We start from the raw sequence: 14943 nt of genomic DNA, 5'->3' as shown, positions 1-14943 counted from the left end.
CCTGGCCCTTGGGATACTCTTCAAAAGCCCCTTCTGTTCTCTGAAGGAGAATTTTATTTATTTTCAAACTCAGCTGCTATTGAAATATTTACAAAAGAGATAATATTCACAGAGATCTTTCAGAAAAGAAGTTACTGAGAATTTGTTCAATCCTTTTTACCTGCAACTAAGTATTTGCTTCCTTTTTCTCTTTCCTCATGGCTACACCACACCGGTAGAAATCAGAAGCTGGCACATGCAAATGCACAACTGGGCACCTACTTGCAAAGTCTACTGCAAAACAAAATTGCCTCCTGCATGTAAAAAAATCCTGATAGATATATATCCTTCAGGTACTTCATGGGTAACTGCTGCTGAGCAGCTGCATCCAGTCAGAGTAGTGTGTTTGGGAGTCTCTGGACAGAAGGAGGATGTAGTGGGCATTAAATGTACACAGTGACTCTGATGCTTCTAGGAAGGATCAGACCTACTGCTCCTGTGCAGACCATCTGCATGTCTGTGAGCCCACATGACAGAAGATAGACAAATGTGTGTTTCAAATATTTTGCCTTTCTAGGATTTTCATGAGTGGCTGCATATATTTAATTGTCTAGATCTTTCTTTTAGATAGTAATTAATGAGTGCATATTCCTCTGTAACATAGAATTGACTAATAATAGAGTCTCTGAAAAAAAGCATGTTTCAGCAGAAGAACCACATCTAACATCGTGCAGATTTACTTTTTGCTCTGTTATACTTGTGAGAGGCCAGGGAAGTCAAGAGTGAAGTCAAAGGTTGTGTTACTGTGAGAATTACTTTACCCTGCAGGTTTTTAGTAACATGGGGGCAATCTTATCCATAATATATCATAGCTTCTGTAATAGAGAAAAATCAAAAACTTTCTTTTTAAAATCAGCTAGACTAAGTATTAGTACTTCTCTGTAAAAGTGAACACAGAAAAAGAACTAAGCGCACCAGAAAAAGCCTGTATTCAAAGTATTCTCTGCAGATCGTGACCAAACATCTGTGAGTCTGAGAAATTTGTTAACCAGACTTAATTTACTCTAAGACACCCACTTTCTTGCAAACTTTGCTTCACAGTAGCTCTTCAAAGCCACTTATTTTTTGTATGTCCACTTACTCCTTGCATGTGTTGAATGAAAAGAGAAAAGGGAAGTAAAGGGAAGAAAGGGAAAAGGAAAGGGAAAGGAAAAGGAATTCAAATTATTCAAAGAAAAGGAAATTACTCAAGGGGACAGTTTTTAGTGAGAAAGTCATCAGAAACTGTAAAGGACCCGCTATCAAGAGCTTTGTTCAGATGTGGCAAAGTGCTTCTACAGTGTGCCTGACTCAAAGATGTTGGGATTTTTTACTTGCTTGAGACTGAATGACTGAATAAGAGCTGTGGAGACTCAGCATGCAGAGACATCTCTGGTGCAAAATGTAGCATTGTGAAGTGAGGAAAGGTATGGCATTGGGAAGGATGGACAAGGACACCTTTACTCTAAAACCATTGCTTTCTCTGTAGATCCCTTCCATATGAATAATCACTACATCCCTCATAGCTACAGGATCTGGAGACCTTTCCCACCATGGGGCAAGAAGGAAAAGGATTGCACTGGTAAAAAGGCATCCATCACCTCCAATTTGGCACGTATATGTAGCACAGCAATTGAAGATCCCAACTTAAGTACCTGGAGTGACAGGAAATCCATGACAACACATCAGGTAAGTTTCTATCTAGAAAGGAAACTCAGAAAAATGCACTGTTGTTTAGTGAACTGTGACTGGATATTTTGCCTTATTTCATGGGACATTACGAAAAAAAAAAAAAATATGGGAACTTGCTTTGATTTTGTAAAAATGAGACCCAGTTATGCACATATTTAGTCAGAGGAAACTCAAAAAGTTTGTAGCTATTGATGTTATTAATAATAAAAGAAGCTGGGTCCAGTCCAAATCCTGGGACTAGAAAAGCAGTGCATGCTGTGAATTGTGATGCCCTACTTAAGGAATTAGGTGCATAATGTTGAGCACAGTGATGTTATGATGCATCTACTGCTTCACAAGGGTACTGAAGAACAATGGTTATGTTGCCTGTCAGTTACTGGGCCAAAGCTACCCATGTGAAGTTAAATGAGTCCTTTGACAACACCAATGAGTTGTATGTGTGAAGGGATGCTGGGTCATTAAAATGACGGAAAGAACTTGCTTGAGAATTGGTTTTGTAGGAATGAGGAAAAAGACCAGAGAATTAGCTGGAAGAAAGAAGGACATCTTAGAAATAACTAGGTAAGTTGTAGCTGTGGAGACCAGACACCCCAGGTCTTTGAGGGAATGGGAGGAAGAAACTCCTGGGGCAAGCATGAGTAAGGAGGAAGAAAATGCTAGGTTAGAAAGAGAATTTACTTGTAGTCTCCCTAGATACTGAGATGGAAGAACTCTGTCAGAACACAACATCGAGAAGCAGAAATAGGGTCTCCTAAGCTTGAGAGAGGACAAACCCTAATATCTGATCAAGGAGATCCTGGCCAGAAATGGAGAGGCTAAGAAACAGCTATGAAACCCAGGATCTTGAAAAGGACCTAATGAATCTGGCCATAGGGTATGGCCGTAAGCAGAACAGGAGAGATCTTCCCCATCCTCCTCTAACAATCGCTGTGTTATACTCCTGAGAAATTACCAAGTACAGTTTTCCACTGTAAGCAGAGAAATTAAATGACTTCCCAGGGCAAGTGTCTGACAATAGAGCAGGGACTCAGGAACTGCAGGCTCTGTGTCCTGTGATCAGTTGAACTAATTATTCACTTTCTCAGGAAATTATTGCAGAGGGGAAAAAGAATAAAATCTCTAATCATCCAGTTAAATTTTGTTCCAAATTCTTTATCTGCTTAAAAAAAGATTAAATGCAATAGAAGATGGCACAGATGGAAACACAGGATGAAAAGAGATCAATATTTGGCATCATCAATTCTATAGATTTTGTATCAAGTAAAATGATTTTGAAATAGAACTGAGAGCAACTTTTTTTCTTGTCTGGTCAGCACCCAAGTCTCAATTCTTTGTACACGTCAGTAATAATGTAATGAGCATCCCCCACTGCATAAAGACAGCCAGAACATCTTTCAGTAGAGGCGAATGCCAATCTTTTACTCCAGAGAAGCGTGTTCTTACATTTAAATCTACTACTTCTCTAGTTTATTTGAAAACTGAGGTGCCTTTGCGGCTTCTAAATTACTGTGGGGCAGATGGACTCAGGCAACTTGTCAAGAGTTTAATGGCTGTATAGAAAAAGTTAAGCAAAGAGCTAGGATCTAGCCTTTTTATGTTCAGAAGATTCAAATAGCTTGTAAAGGAGAGGGAAAAAAAATAGTCTTCTAAACATCCTATATACATTACTGTCATCAACCTTTCCAGATTGCTTTAACAGATAGTTATGAAGCAAAAAATAATCCTAAAAAAAAAAAGAGAGAGAACAGATGAATATGTGTAAGTGTTAATTGTGATGGCAATAACTTTTCCTTAACTCTCAAAAATATTGCTGCTTTAAAAAAATGCTAAAATTTTCTTATTTTTACTAATTTAGGAAAGCATGAGGGTTGGAGTTTTTTCCTGAGAAAAAACCACTCTAGTTCCTTTAAGGAGTCTGAAAGGGAAATCATTATATAAAGTGTATTTATGGCACACTAGAAACTTCAGTTTTAGCCCAAACTCAAATAACAGAAGCACAAGTGGAAGAACCTTCTATTTCATTTACCAACGGAATGGAATGTACCTGAAGGAAAGCTGGAGCTTTATGTACGTGCCCCCTCCTGTTGCACTCCCTGCAGTCCTGCCATACTATGCCACATCACCCCCACAGCATTCCTCTGACATAAAAAACTACTGTGTCTGGACGCTGTAGAGAGCCTGGGGAATAAATACATTCCACTGATCCTTCCCCAAATAGTCACTGATTCAACATCTACTCAAAAACACTGACTGATATGAAAGTGATCAGCACTATTAAGTTTTAAGAAATATTCCTGCAATACACAGCTGTGCACAGGTGCTCTTGGAAGGACAAACTGAAGGAGAATTGTTTTGCCCCAGAGTCTGTCTGTACACACCAATGGTATATCTCATAGCAGACAAAACAAGTGTTATGAGGTAGCTGTAGAAAAGGTACCTATGCATAATCAGTAAGCCCCCAGGAAAGAAGATTGCACAAAGGAAACATCAGAATACAACCAAGGTAGCATCAGAAATTTTTTTTTCTCAAGATACTGAACTGCAGAGATCAGTTAAGTGAAGTTAGGACTGTGTTTTTGTACCTAAGTTTGCAATATTCCCAGGGAGATTAAAAAAAAAATGTCTTCAAGCAATCTATAATTGCCCATGTAAGAGCCGTTTTCCAGGTCTGAGACCCCTAAGAAGCTGGCAAAAAAAAAAAACCCACAGGACACAAATCCTACAGAATCCCACTAAGAACAAGAAAAAAACTTCTTTTGGAAGACATGAAAAAACACTGAAAATTCTTAGGGTGATGTACTTGTTTCTGGTTTACTATATTATTATAGAATATATTAATGGGATAGAATATATTATATGAAATACATTTACTTTACTACTATATAATATATTTTGTCCATTTTGCCTGAAAAAGTGCAACTGGTGCCAGTCTTACCATAGCACAGATAGTCTGCGCCAAAGTATAAATATTTGGTCATCATATTCAGGTCTGTAAAATGAGACCCCCATCTCTGGTTTGCCTGTCTTAGTGCCACTGTGTGCATACAGAGGTATAGAAAGCCCCAGAAGCTGCAACCAGAGACTGCAATTAGCTTCATTAGCAGTTGGAGGGAAGGGGCACAGAGGTCCTTTTGTGTATTCAGTGCAACAAGGCTAAGCCAGACACAATTTGGTGCAAGCTATTTCAGTACTGCTTGCTAAATTCCCCCTACACAAAAGATTAATTCTTGAAATTGGAGAACGGCCGGACTCCCGCTTTAGGGAGTGACCTGAGTGACAAGCAAAGTGGCTGCTGAAGGTGACATTGCCTTGAAAATGAATGAGTCTTGCCCTTTAATAGCAGAGAAAAAACATGATATACTGCTTATTTTGCTTTCCCAACACCAGGGAGTGTTTGATCTTATCAGCTTCCCAAAGACAACGCCAGGCATTTTATTGGCCTCAGCTCTCAAAAAAGATGAAAAACACATCCCACTTCTGCACAGTGTCCCAAATCACCACCTAAGCTCAGCATCTTTGAGTGGTTCAGTCTCTTTGCAACAGGAAATATGGTAAGAAGCATTATCAACAGGAAAAAGGATTGCAAGCTTTAAAGCATGATTAAACAGGGTAACAATTCCTCAAAGATACTAGATTGCATGAATATTCATCAGTGATTACACCCAGTGTAAACTCAGATTCACATAAATTATAATGAAAAGGCAGCTAGCCAGTGACTGTCTACTTTTTCTTGAGACAGAAAATCAACCATCTTTACATAACAGAAATTCAAAGATAAACAAGAGCAAAGAAAAATTTAGGAAAAAAATGTGGGAAACACTTGCAGGATAAAGGTGGAATACACACGGCAATCCTGGCAGATCTGCTGGGCATGGCCAAGTTTTCAAAACTGAACCAAATCATGACAACGATGACCAACAAAAGGTCATTATTCACAAAAACTACTTTCTCAACAATAGTTTTCAGTAAGATGGTTTATAGAATTCACTTCCCTACGTGCTTTCTTTACTACTACGCCCCCAAAAACACTATGTTTCCTTTCAGCTCTCTCTCCATACTTCCCTGATTTTTCACAGTTCATTAAACGCTGTTGCAACACAAAATCTTATTTGTGGTTCTTTAATTGTCATGCAACTCCAATTTTATCTATTATCCTTCTGAATATAATTTTTATTTTATTTTCAGATATTTTAGGGTTCTAAAGTGGAGGGAAAGAAAAGCAAGTGATTAATGACTCTCACAAGCTCGTGTTACTTAGGCATAATTTAGACTCAGCATTGGAGTCGTGAACCTCAGGCTTCTATTCTTGGTTCAAGTAGTTGCTTGTTCTGACTTCAGGGAAGCAAAACCTCCCATTCTCTGTCTTTGAAACAGATATTTCCTTTATCCCTTTATTTATCCCTGGAGGTTTGAAAGGACTTACCATTCAGCATCAAACTTTGTTAAAATTATTCATGCTCTACTTTGACTCCCCAAGCAGTCAACAAACTGCAGTCAGTAGAGCTGGTTTAGCTCCAGAACTGGAAGGGGGACTGGCCATGAGCTCAGGGCTACAGGAGATGTATGGGTGTGACTGTGGAGCCACACGTGTTCAACACACACAGTTATGTGCTGGTGTAAATAGATGTTTAGCACACACTATAAGGCAGGATAAGAAAGTGGAGGTAGAGTGACTGAGTTCATCCAAAGCATTTATTGAATAGGCTGTATTGACTGGAAAGAACATTCATCATCTTGGTTACTTTTTACATTTCACTGTTCAGTGCTTGAATTTTATCTTTCATATAAATTTTCACTATAATACTCTTTTGGTGTCATAGAAACAGTTTTACATTTGCTGATATATTTCAAGAAATGGTACTAAAGGGCACAGCAAATTCAAGGGAAAACGGCACAACAGTTCTGACTTGTAAATTTTTATGTTCTACTGGTCTGGAGAAATGAATTGTCTATAATCATATTTGAAGTGCAATCCACCAGGCTATTGTTATTGCAGACACTGTGGATTTTACATGGACAAAATACCGTGTCAATACAGTTCCACTCAGAAACAAAGAGAACTCGTGTAGAAATTAAAATCTATATAGCAATGAATATTGTAATGGCAATGTTACTCATTTACATTGCTCCACTGAGATCCATTGCAAATTCCTACAATCAGCTTACTGCAGCTGATGCCAATAGGTGCTGAGTATGGTGAGACTATTACATGTGCAGTTTTCTCTTTAGAAGTAAAACTAGTTTCCATCTGTAGTAAATGCACAGCTATAATACCGATACTGATTGATTTTGTTTATCTCTTCTAATTCAAATGTACTGCCTGATTTTTTAAGCTTTCCATAGCTGCTGGAAGAAGGACTATTTCAATGGGCAGAGATGGTATCACTACATAATTACATTAAAACATCCTTTTACTACCTCACAGCATTTGTTGATTTTATGTCACTGCTGCCCAGTTATCATGCAGAGATGTTGCACTGTAATGGATAAACTGCAAAGTAATGCCAGAACATCATTATTGCAGTCTCATCATTTCACTAAATTAATTTCATTTGGTAGTGCCTCTATCTTTTCTTATGAGATAGCAGAAAGGATTTCTTTGTCCCTTTCTTGGTGTGGCAGGGGGTGACTCCAGGAAATCTGCTCCATTCCCTGATCATTCTCCCTAAAAATTGCAATTTATCAGAGAGGCATAAATTTGCAAGCACTACAGGGGGCATGATGTTATGCCTGTTCTCTCTCTCTCTCCTTCTGAATTCAGATACAAAGGGAGATGCAAGCAGATCTGGGTAGGCTGAGAAAGACATAAATGAGAGGCTGAACCCCTCTATGAGGTAAGAGTCACAGGCAACACTGGGATCTTACTGAATTCTGTAGGACTTCTATGTACAAATACAAATGCCTTCACAACCTCAGGCATGTTCATTCGAGCACGCTGAAATCAGTCTAGACAAATTCAAGGCACGTTTACTAGGAGGAAGAGGACAGGAAGCAAGTAGCCTGCCCTACACACTGTTAGGTCTCAAGTGGCCTTGTGGCTGAGCAGCCATTCCCCATCTTCCCCTGCTATATGAGGGCTGAACTCACTTATGAAGAGCTAATGTATTCAAAGGAATGCCGGTAATTCACCACAATGGGTCAAACTTTCCTTTCCTTTAAACTCAAGGCATGGCTGGAATTTTGATGAGCTTCCAAAGACTTTACCAAGAGACAAAGTGAATCCAGTCCACCTCTTCTAGCAGTCTCCTTACATCCCTGTTTTCTGTACTTTTATGTGAGCAGTGCACTGTTACCGTATGTGAATATCAGCAACAAATCACACTGATTTACAGTGCCAGTAAGTTCATAGAAAATTAATATGGACCTTTAATCTTCACAACATCCTACATCTCAAATGTAAAAGTAGGATTTCTAAGAAGATGTTTTCATTGCTGTAATATGAATTAAATATTTGACACTTATCTCTAATATTTGCATTTTTATAAATTGATATAACTATATATACATTTAATTTTTGACATATAAATGAATAATTATCTCATGACGAATGTTATTTAGACCAAAAACAACTACTGGAAATGGTCTCAGAACAAGGTGTTGCAACCTGAAATCCTAGCTACCACTGCTACAAAAATGTAGTGAAAGGTAAAAAGTGTAAGAAAGAGGTAAGCGTAAGATGACTTTCAGCTAAGTATGCTTTAAAAGACAGAAAACTGACTTAAACGAAAAAATCAGCAGCAGCTTAAACCAACCAGATTTTCAGTCCACTGGCTTAAAGGCCACCCTTGCGAACAGTCTCCTAGCAAATTAGTTCCAAACAGCCAATCTAAAGGAATTAACTAAGGAAAGAGGCAAAACCATTACTATCAGACTTCTCTGACACCAAAAGAACAAACCCAACTGAACAGACACACTGGGACTTTGACTTCCACATCTACCACTCTTCTGGAGTCAAAGATTCCCAAATCCTGCCAAGATGGAATACTTGCAGCTTGCATCCTAGAGAAGAAAACATCAGATATAAACTATATTCTTTTTCGAGGTGGTATAGTCTCAAAAGTCAGTGATGAACACAATACAGAAACAACCAAGCAGTCCCAGAACTATGAACACAAAAGAAAACAAGATGAAAACACTGTCCTGTCTCTCTCCTTCCCAGTGAAACACTGCAGATATGGATGGCTTGGAACAAAGTGATGACCTCTAGACAGCAGCAAATGAAGATGAATGAAGAAGCAGCTAATTGGAGTACAAATACTTACATTAAGAAGACATCACAATGAGACTGAACAAGAGGAACACCAGTATCCTGACCAAGAGATATACTGGGAGACAATAAGCAGGAATATGTCAATAGAGGGCAGAATTAGAGGATCACTGCAAGAGAGAATGCAAAGAGGGTTTTTTTCACTCTCAGTATTTACAAAAACTCACCCCAAAAAAAACACCAGCTTGCCAAATTGTGATATCAGCAATGTAGTAGATTGCAAAATATTGATAAGACATGAAGGCACCAAAATTCCAGATCATCTAAATAAATTCTTCCAGAACCTGAATACCAACATGCAGGAATCTGAGCTGCAAATGAAATTACAGAGCTGTTTAGGCTTGCAATGGAACCGAGAAGCATTTCTCTCTCTTGCAATAGGTTTTCTTTCAGCAGTTCTGCTAAAACGTGATGCTATGGGAGTAGATGCAGGTGATGGCAATACAGCTGGAACTGGCAGTAAGGGATACACAGCTGTTACAGGAGTAAGCAGCAATGTGGGAAAGAGCTACATTACACCCATCTGAAATCCTAAGGGTAAAAATCATGGACTACAAGAATATCCAACTTCTCTATCACAAGTTTCAGAGCTGTGGTGTATGACATTGATTGATATGTCATTAAAAGGGCTGTTAAGCACTCCCTCAGAAAGCTCTGCTAGGTAGGACTGATACAATCTGATACAAACAGGAAGGTTTAATGAAAACAGTCAACAGCAAAACCTGGGGTGTCCCTGAACTTCAGGTTCAACTGCAGTAAACAAAGACAATTGCCATAACCAAAAGTGAGAACTTTTAACAGATTTTTTTAACAAAACTCTTAAGGAAAATATACATGAGAAAGCATGTATATAGGAAAGCAAAACAGAACCTATGGAGGTGACATCCATACAGGTTGTTGTGAAGACATTATCTATGTCCCGACAGGGAAACAAATGAAAGACTGACATCAGCACTCTGGCCTGGGAAAGTGTGCAAGTTCTTGAATGCTAAACCAAACCCAGTCTGTCATCTTATTCTTTTCAAAGAAGCAAACAAACACCAAGGGAAACAGAAGATGATGAAAGCTTCCGATAAGGTTTTCATTGTGCCTTTTTGATTCCACTTCATCACTGGCAATTTTATCACATTTCCTTAAGTGCAGGTGTAAAATCAAATTTAGCTCCAAATTACTACATAACCAGCAACGCTTTCATTGAACATGAGTCATAGCATGCCTTGAACAGGCTATTATTCTTAGATTAAAAACAGAATCAGCAGTCTTAATTCTTTGTTGCCTTACATCAGGTGTAATCATTTATACCAAGATAGAGGGAAGGCCAAGTGGCTTTATAGTCACCATTAAGGTTTAACATCCACTCAATGCAAGGGAAACACCTACGAAAGGTAAAGTGCAGCAGAAAATTAGCTCCTACAGTTTCATATTTGCCAAAGTCATTTGCCTCTTGTCAGAAAAAGCATACATTTCACCCACTAGCAGACTGCACTAGTACTTAATTGTTGAGGAGGCAACCAGACCTTCATGTATATCTTTTTCCCTGTCTGTCTGTTCCCTGTGGGAAAGAAGAGAATGACACACACTTATAAATCTAAGTCCAAATAAAAATATGAATGTCTGTCTGTTCGCTGAGTCTGAGGGCACAGGTGCAATACTGACAGATGTTTCCTCCCATTCCATCCTTGCCCTTCTCAACACTTAATACATGTACACACATCCAGGGCCTGACCTTCCTCAGGAAGTCCTGGCATCATAACAGGGCCATTTAACCACAGCCCCAAACCCAACATAAGCCTAAAGTCTGAAATACAGTTCCCAAATGCCCGTGGTCTGACTGTTTCATTGGCTTGGGAATAAGCAGTTTATCTCTCCAGGCAAGGCTGTCACAGTGTCTCATGAGCAGGGTTCTGTTCAATGTTCTCACTCACCAGCAGCCCCTTGGTGGCCTGAATTAAATTAAGAAACAGCAGGACCGGGAGTTTAAAATTGTCCAGTCTGCAACCAATGTCCAGCACTTAAGACTGAAAAGAGCCAACTCTTGCAAGTGCTTGTGCAGCCAGGACTAGCAGAGCCCTGAGGAGGGGAAACCTGTGCAGGCAGAAAAGCTGCACAGATATTCTCTTCCTGGTCATTGGATGGGATAGGAAACAGGAACAGGTGCAAATGATTTGCAAGGTAGCCGGGCCTTTTCCACCACCATGTTAAAGGTAAAAGATAACAAATCAGCAAAATTCCATTTTAAAAAATCCATCTCTGTGTCTGAGTTTCATATTCAGCATCTCCTCATTAAGTAATGAGACAGATGGACAGCAAATCCTCTGAGTAAATTGCCTCTGCTGGCACTCACACAAGTTGGGCATGCAGCTTAAACAGTGATGCCTTTCTCCAGCTTCTCCTCCAGTAATGCTGCAGCTTCTGTGCTGCTCATCCAAGCTCCCAACAGATTAAATGGTGCTCTTAAGCAATATTATCATACAGAGATTGCATTCCACCATCTCTAATGTAATCTCTAGACTGTAAAGATACCCATCTCTAGAAGTAAATTCATATTACTTCAACCTGCCTGTGTCCATGTTTATGAAAACCATTAATTTCAGCCATTCATCTTCCCTTTTTTTATATAAAAAGCAGTACAATCTCGGCAAAAGGTTAGAGTCCAGGACAAAAAGAGAGAGCACAAAAGACCAGGAAAGCAGAAAAGTGAAACAATATGTATTCGTAAATAGAGAATCGTCCTACGAAATCATGACTTTGTCATCAGGCTGATTTCTCTTCTAACTCAATGTGCAAGGCCTTGGGACCCTCATTATTAAAATATGATCATACTGGACAATTCACAGTTGTAGTTTGCTATACAGACTTTTCTATTGTAATCCCATAAACTTCAAAACCTTCTTCACAGTTTATTTAACCAAAAGGATTGCTTAACTATTTCTAAATAAAAATAAACTAAATAATCAAATCCATTAAAAAGAATTCAATTTTGCTGTTTGATAGCTGTGGGTACACAAGCTTGACCATCTGGTAATCCAAGCATGAAAAGCAACCTAAATCCCCCTCTGTCTACTCCAAGGCTCAGACATGCCCTATTGGTCAGCTGAAGGCTTTCCAGATATGCACTGCTCAGTAACACATCCACAGGTCATACAACAACGACCCCCAAATCCTGCCCCAGAGGTAAGCACACACTTGGTTCAAGATGTTTTGTTCTGTCTGTCAGTCAGAGAATACCTCTTTAGCTGAAAGATAATGGTTCATGTGCTGCCACAGAAAGATACACAGCAGATTATTTTTGAAAAAAAATTATTCTAGAAGAGAAAAAAACATGAGATACTTGTGTGTTGTACACCACTCCTACCCTCTACATTTTTTAAAGGAAAATAATTATCTAGAGAGTGTTTCAGCTTTCAATAAAAGACAGATATTAATGGGAAAAGGCACATATTCCTGACACCTTGGTCATGGCTTCACATTTGAAGAGGGAATGCACACTAGTTACTCTATCTAAGGTTCAGAGAAATTCTCTAACCTCTCACCCCCTACTTCTTCATTGCAGGCAATGTCTGCCTTCCAGAAAAATCACCAATTTTTTAATCCCGTGCACTCTGTTCATATATCTTTTTACCCCAGTGATGCCAGATGAAGACTTTCTTGCTGTTCCCAGTAACATCAGGACTTGCATTTTCTCCTGAACATGACTGTTTGGTTATCTGTTGGGAGACAGTGTCCCAAGGCTGCAGAAAACTTGCTCGCAAAGCAAAGAAATCAATGACTTCTCTGAAGTTAAATCCCACACCCAGTCACTGTGGATGGCCTTGCTGGGAGCTCCCTGCAGCATCTGTGCCCAAGATTGGACAAGATGAGCAAAGACAGGACAAACAGAATTCAAATATCTAATGTGTGGCCTTTGACTGTGACAGCAGTGGTAATAATAAAACGGCCACAATCACACTTCTGAAGATTAAAAAACAAAAATTAAAATATAGTTTGAATTAACCCCTCATTACTGGGGAAGGAAGGAAGCTTTCCCTGCATGACTGATGAGCGCTATTCCTCTTTTCATGACTACTGCTTGTTGGGATAGGTACGAAGGGAAACAATACACAGCAGAAAAGCTGTCCCCACGTTTTGGCTGCGGTTGTTTGAATGACTGGAGGCAAATCTCTGGGAAGGTTTAATCCTGTGGCAGCAGCTTCAGTGTAGGTGGAAGAAAGGAGAACTTTGGCATGTATGCAGTTTAAAGAGTGGGAGCATGCTGTGGATCCCCATTTGATGACTTCAAGGAGGAAAAAATACCCTTTGGATTTGTGTACTTGCTGAAATACATGCTGTGAACCCAGCAGCAGAATCCAACTTTCGTAATGCAAAAGAAACTCGCAAAGCAAAAGACTTCTATAAAAAAAATTGTATACAAGACCAGGATAACTGAGTGATGTCATTAATAAGGCTGATATCACTTCACTTGCTTTGTTTCATTTCATGCAACAGATCTTATGTCTGTGGAAGAAAACCAAGAAGCTATTTTTACCATGGAGATATCTCTGATATTGATGTTTTTCTATTTATTTGTGTGAGGGTGGGGTTCAGATGTGATGACAAAAGTCCAGTCTCTACCTTTCCTTATGTGCTGGTTTTGGGCTGGTGTAGAATTAATTGTTTTTATAGTGGCTAGAATGGAGCTTTTTTTGGATTTGTGCTGAACATGGGGCTAATAATATAGAGTTTTTTTTTAATGCTGAGCAGGGCTTGCACAGAGCCAAGACATTTTCTGTTTTTTGTGCTGCTACGCTGGGGAGCAAACTGGGAGTGCAGGGGAGACTTGGAGGAGACACAGCCAGGACAGGTGACCCCAACTGACCAAAGGGACAATAAAACATCATGTTCATTTGGAGCGGACGCTTTGTCTTCCCAAGTCAGTGTCATGCATGACATAACAGTGCTCTCCTGGTGGTGGCAGAGCACTTGCCTGCCCATGATAGTGAATTAATTCCTTGTTTTGCTTTGCTTCTGTGTGCAGCTGTTGCTTTCCCTAATAAACTTCTTTATCTCAATCCATAAGTTTTCCTGCCTTTACCCTTCCAATTCTCTCTCTGATCCTGCTGGTGGGGTAGTGAGCAAGCATGTGTCTGGTGCTTGGTTCCCAGCTGGGGTGAGACCACTCCACCCTAAAACAAGTTTTGTGACCCATAAATGCTATGTGAAAATCACAAAGAAAAACTTTTATTTCATTTCTGCAATACTTTTCTCTGGGAAAAAAAAAAAATCAACAACCCAAAGAAACCAACAAACCAAAACCAGATCAAACAAATTCACTAGGTTCAATTTACAAGTAGGATGCTGTCTCTCCCAACTCCATTGCACAGGCTGCAGAACTAGTTTTCCTTAAATATTTGGATGAAAACTGCAGTCATATACAAACTGTTTCAAGAACAGTGCAAATGTATGTGCAGCAGTATGTGTACTCAGGCAGTAATGCAAGCTGCACTGTCCCTCCATGATATACACCTTCAGAAGGTTACACCTTCACTTTTCCTCTAAAAGCTTGTTGCTGTGTCTTTTCTAATTTCTTTTTTTACTCAGTACACCAAGAGACTCATCTCCAAAGCCATGACAGGTCCTAAATGTAAGCAATACTTTCAGTCAAGAAGAAATTACCCTAGCAGCTTAGCTCCCATGCAGCTCACACACACGCTACAATAAAACCACCCACCATGGAGTCCAAATGTCTTCCACCTTTTTCTACTGAAGAGCTGTATTAGCTTTGTGTGACAAAAGTTTTGTAGGAAAGGCTGTGGGCATGGCTTCTATGAGAAGCTGCCAGAAGCTTCTCCCATGTCCAACAGAGCCAGTGCTAGCCAGCTTCAAGATGGACCCGTAGCAATGGTGGCAGAGCCTCAGAGATAATACACTTAAGAAGGTGAAAAAAACAGCAACTGCAGCTAGAAATAACAGTGAGAACATGGAAGATG

The 14943-nt window shown here is 39.5% G+C and overlaps 1 protein-coding gene across 3 annotated transcripts in view; it reads right to left on the bottom strand.

The window, feature by feature from the left end:
• The window catches only part of DLG2 (discs large MAGUK scaffold protein 2), a 986088-nt gene that overhangs the window by 688777 nt on the left and 282368 nt on the right, over window positions 1-14943 (bottom strand). The gene's annotated exons all lie outside the window — the stretch shown is intronic.

This window comes from Sylvia atricapilla, chromosome 2, assembly GCF_009819655.1.
Source record: "Sylvia atricapilla isolate bSylAtr1 chromosome 2, bSylAtr1.pri, whole genome shotgun sequence".
NCBI classification, from domain to species: Eukaryota; Metazoa; Chordata; class Aves; order Passeriformes; family Sylviidae; genus Sylvia; species Sylvia atricapilla.
This window is presented reverse-complemented; position numbering and strand designations above follow the sequence as displayed.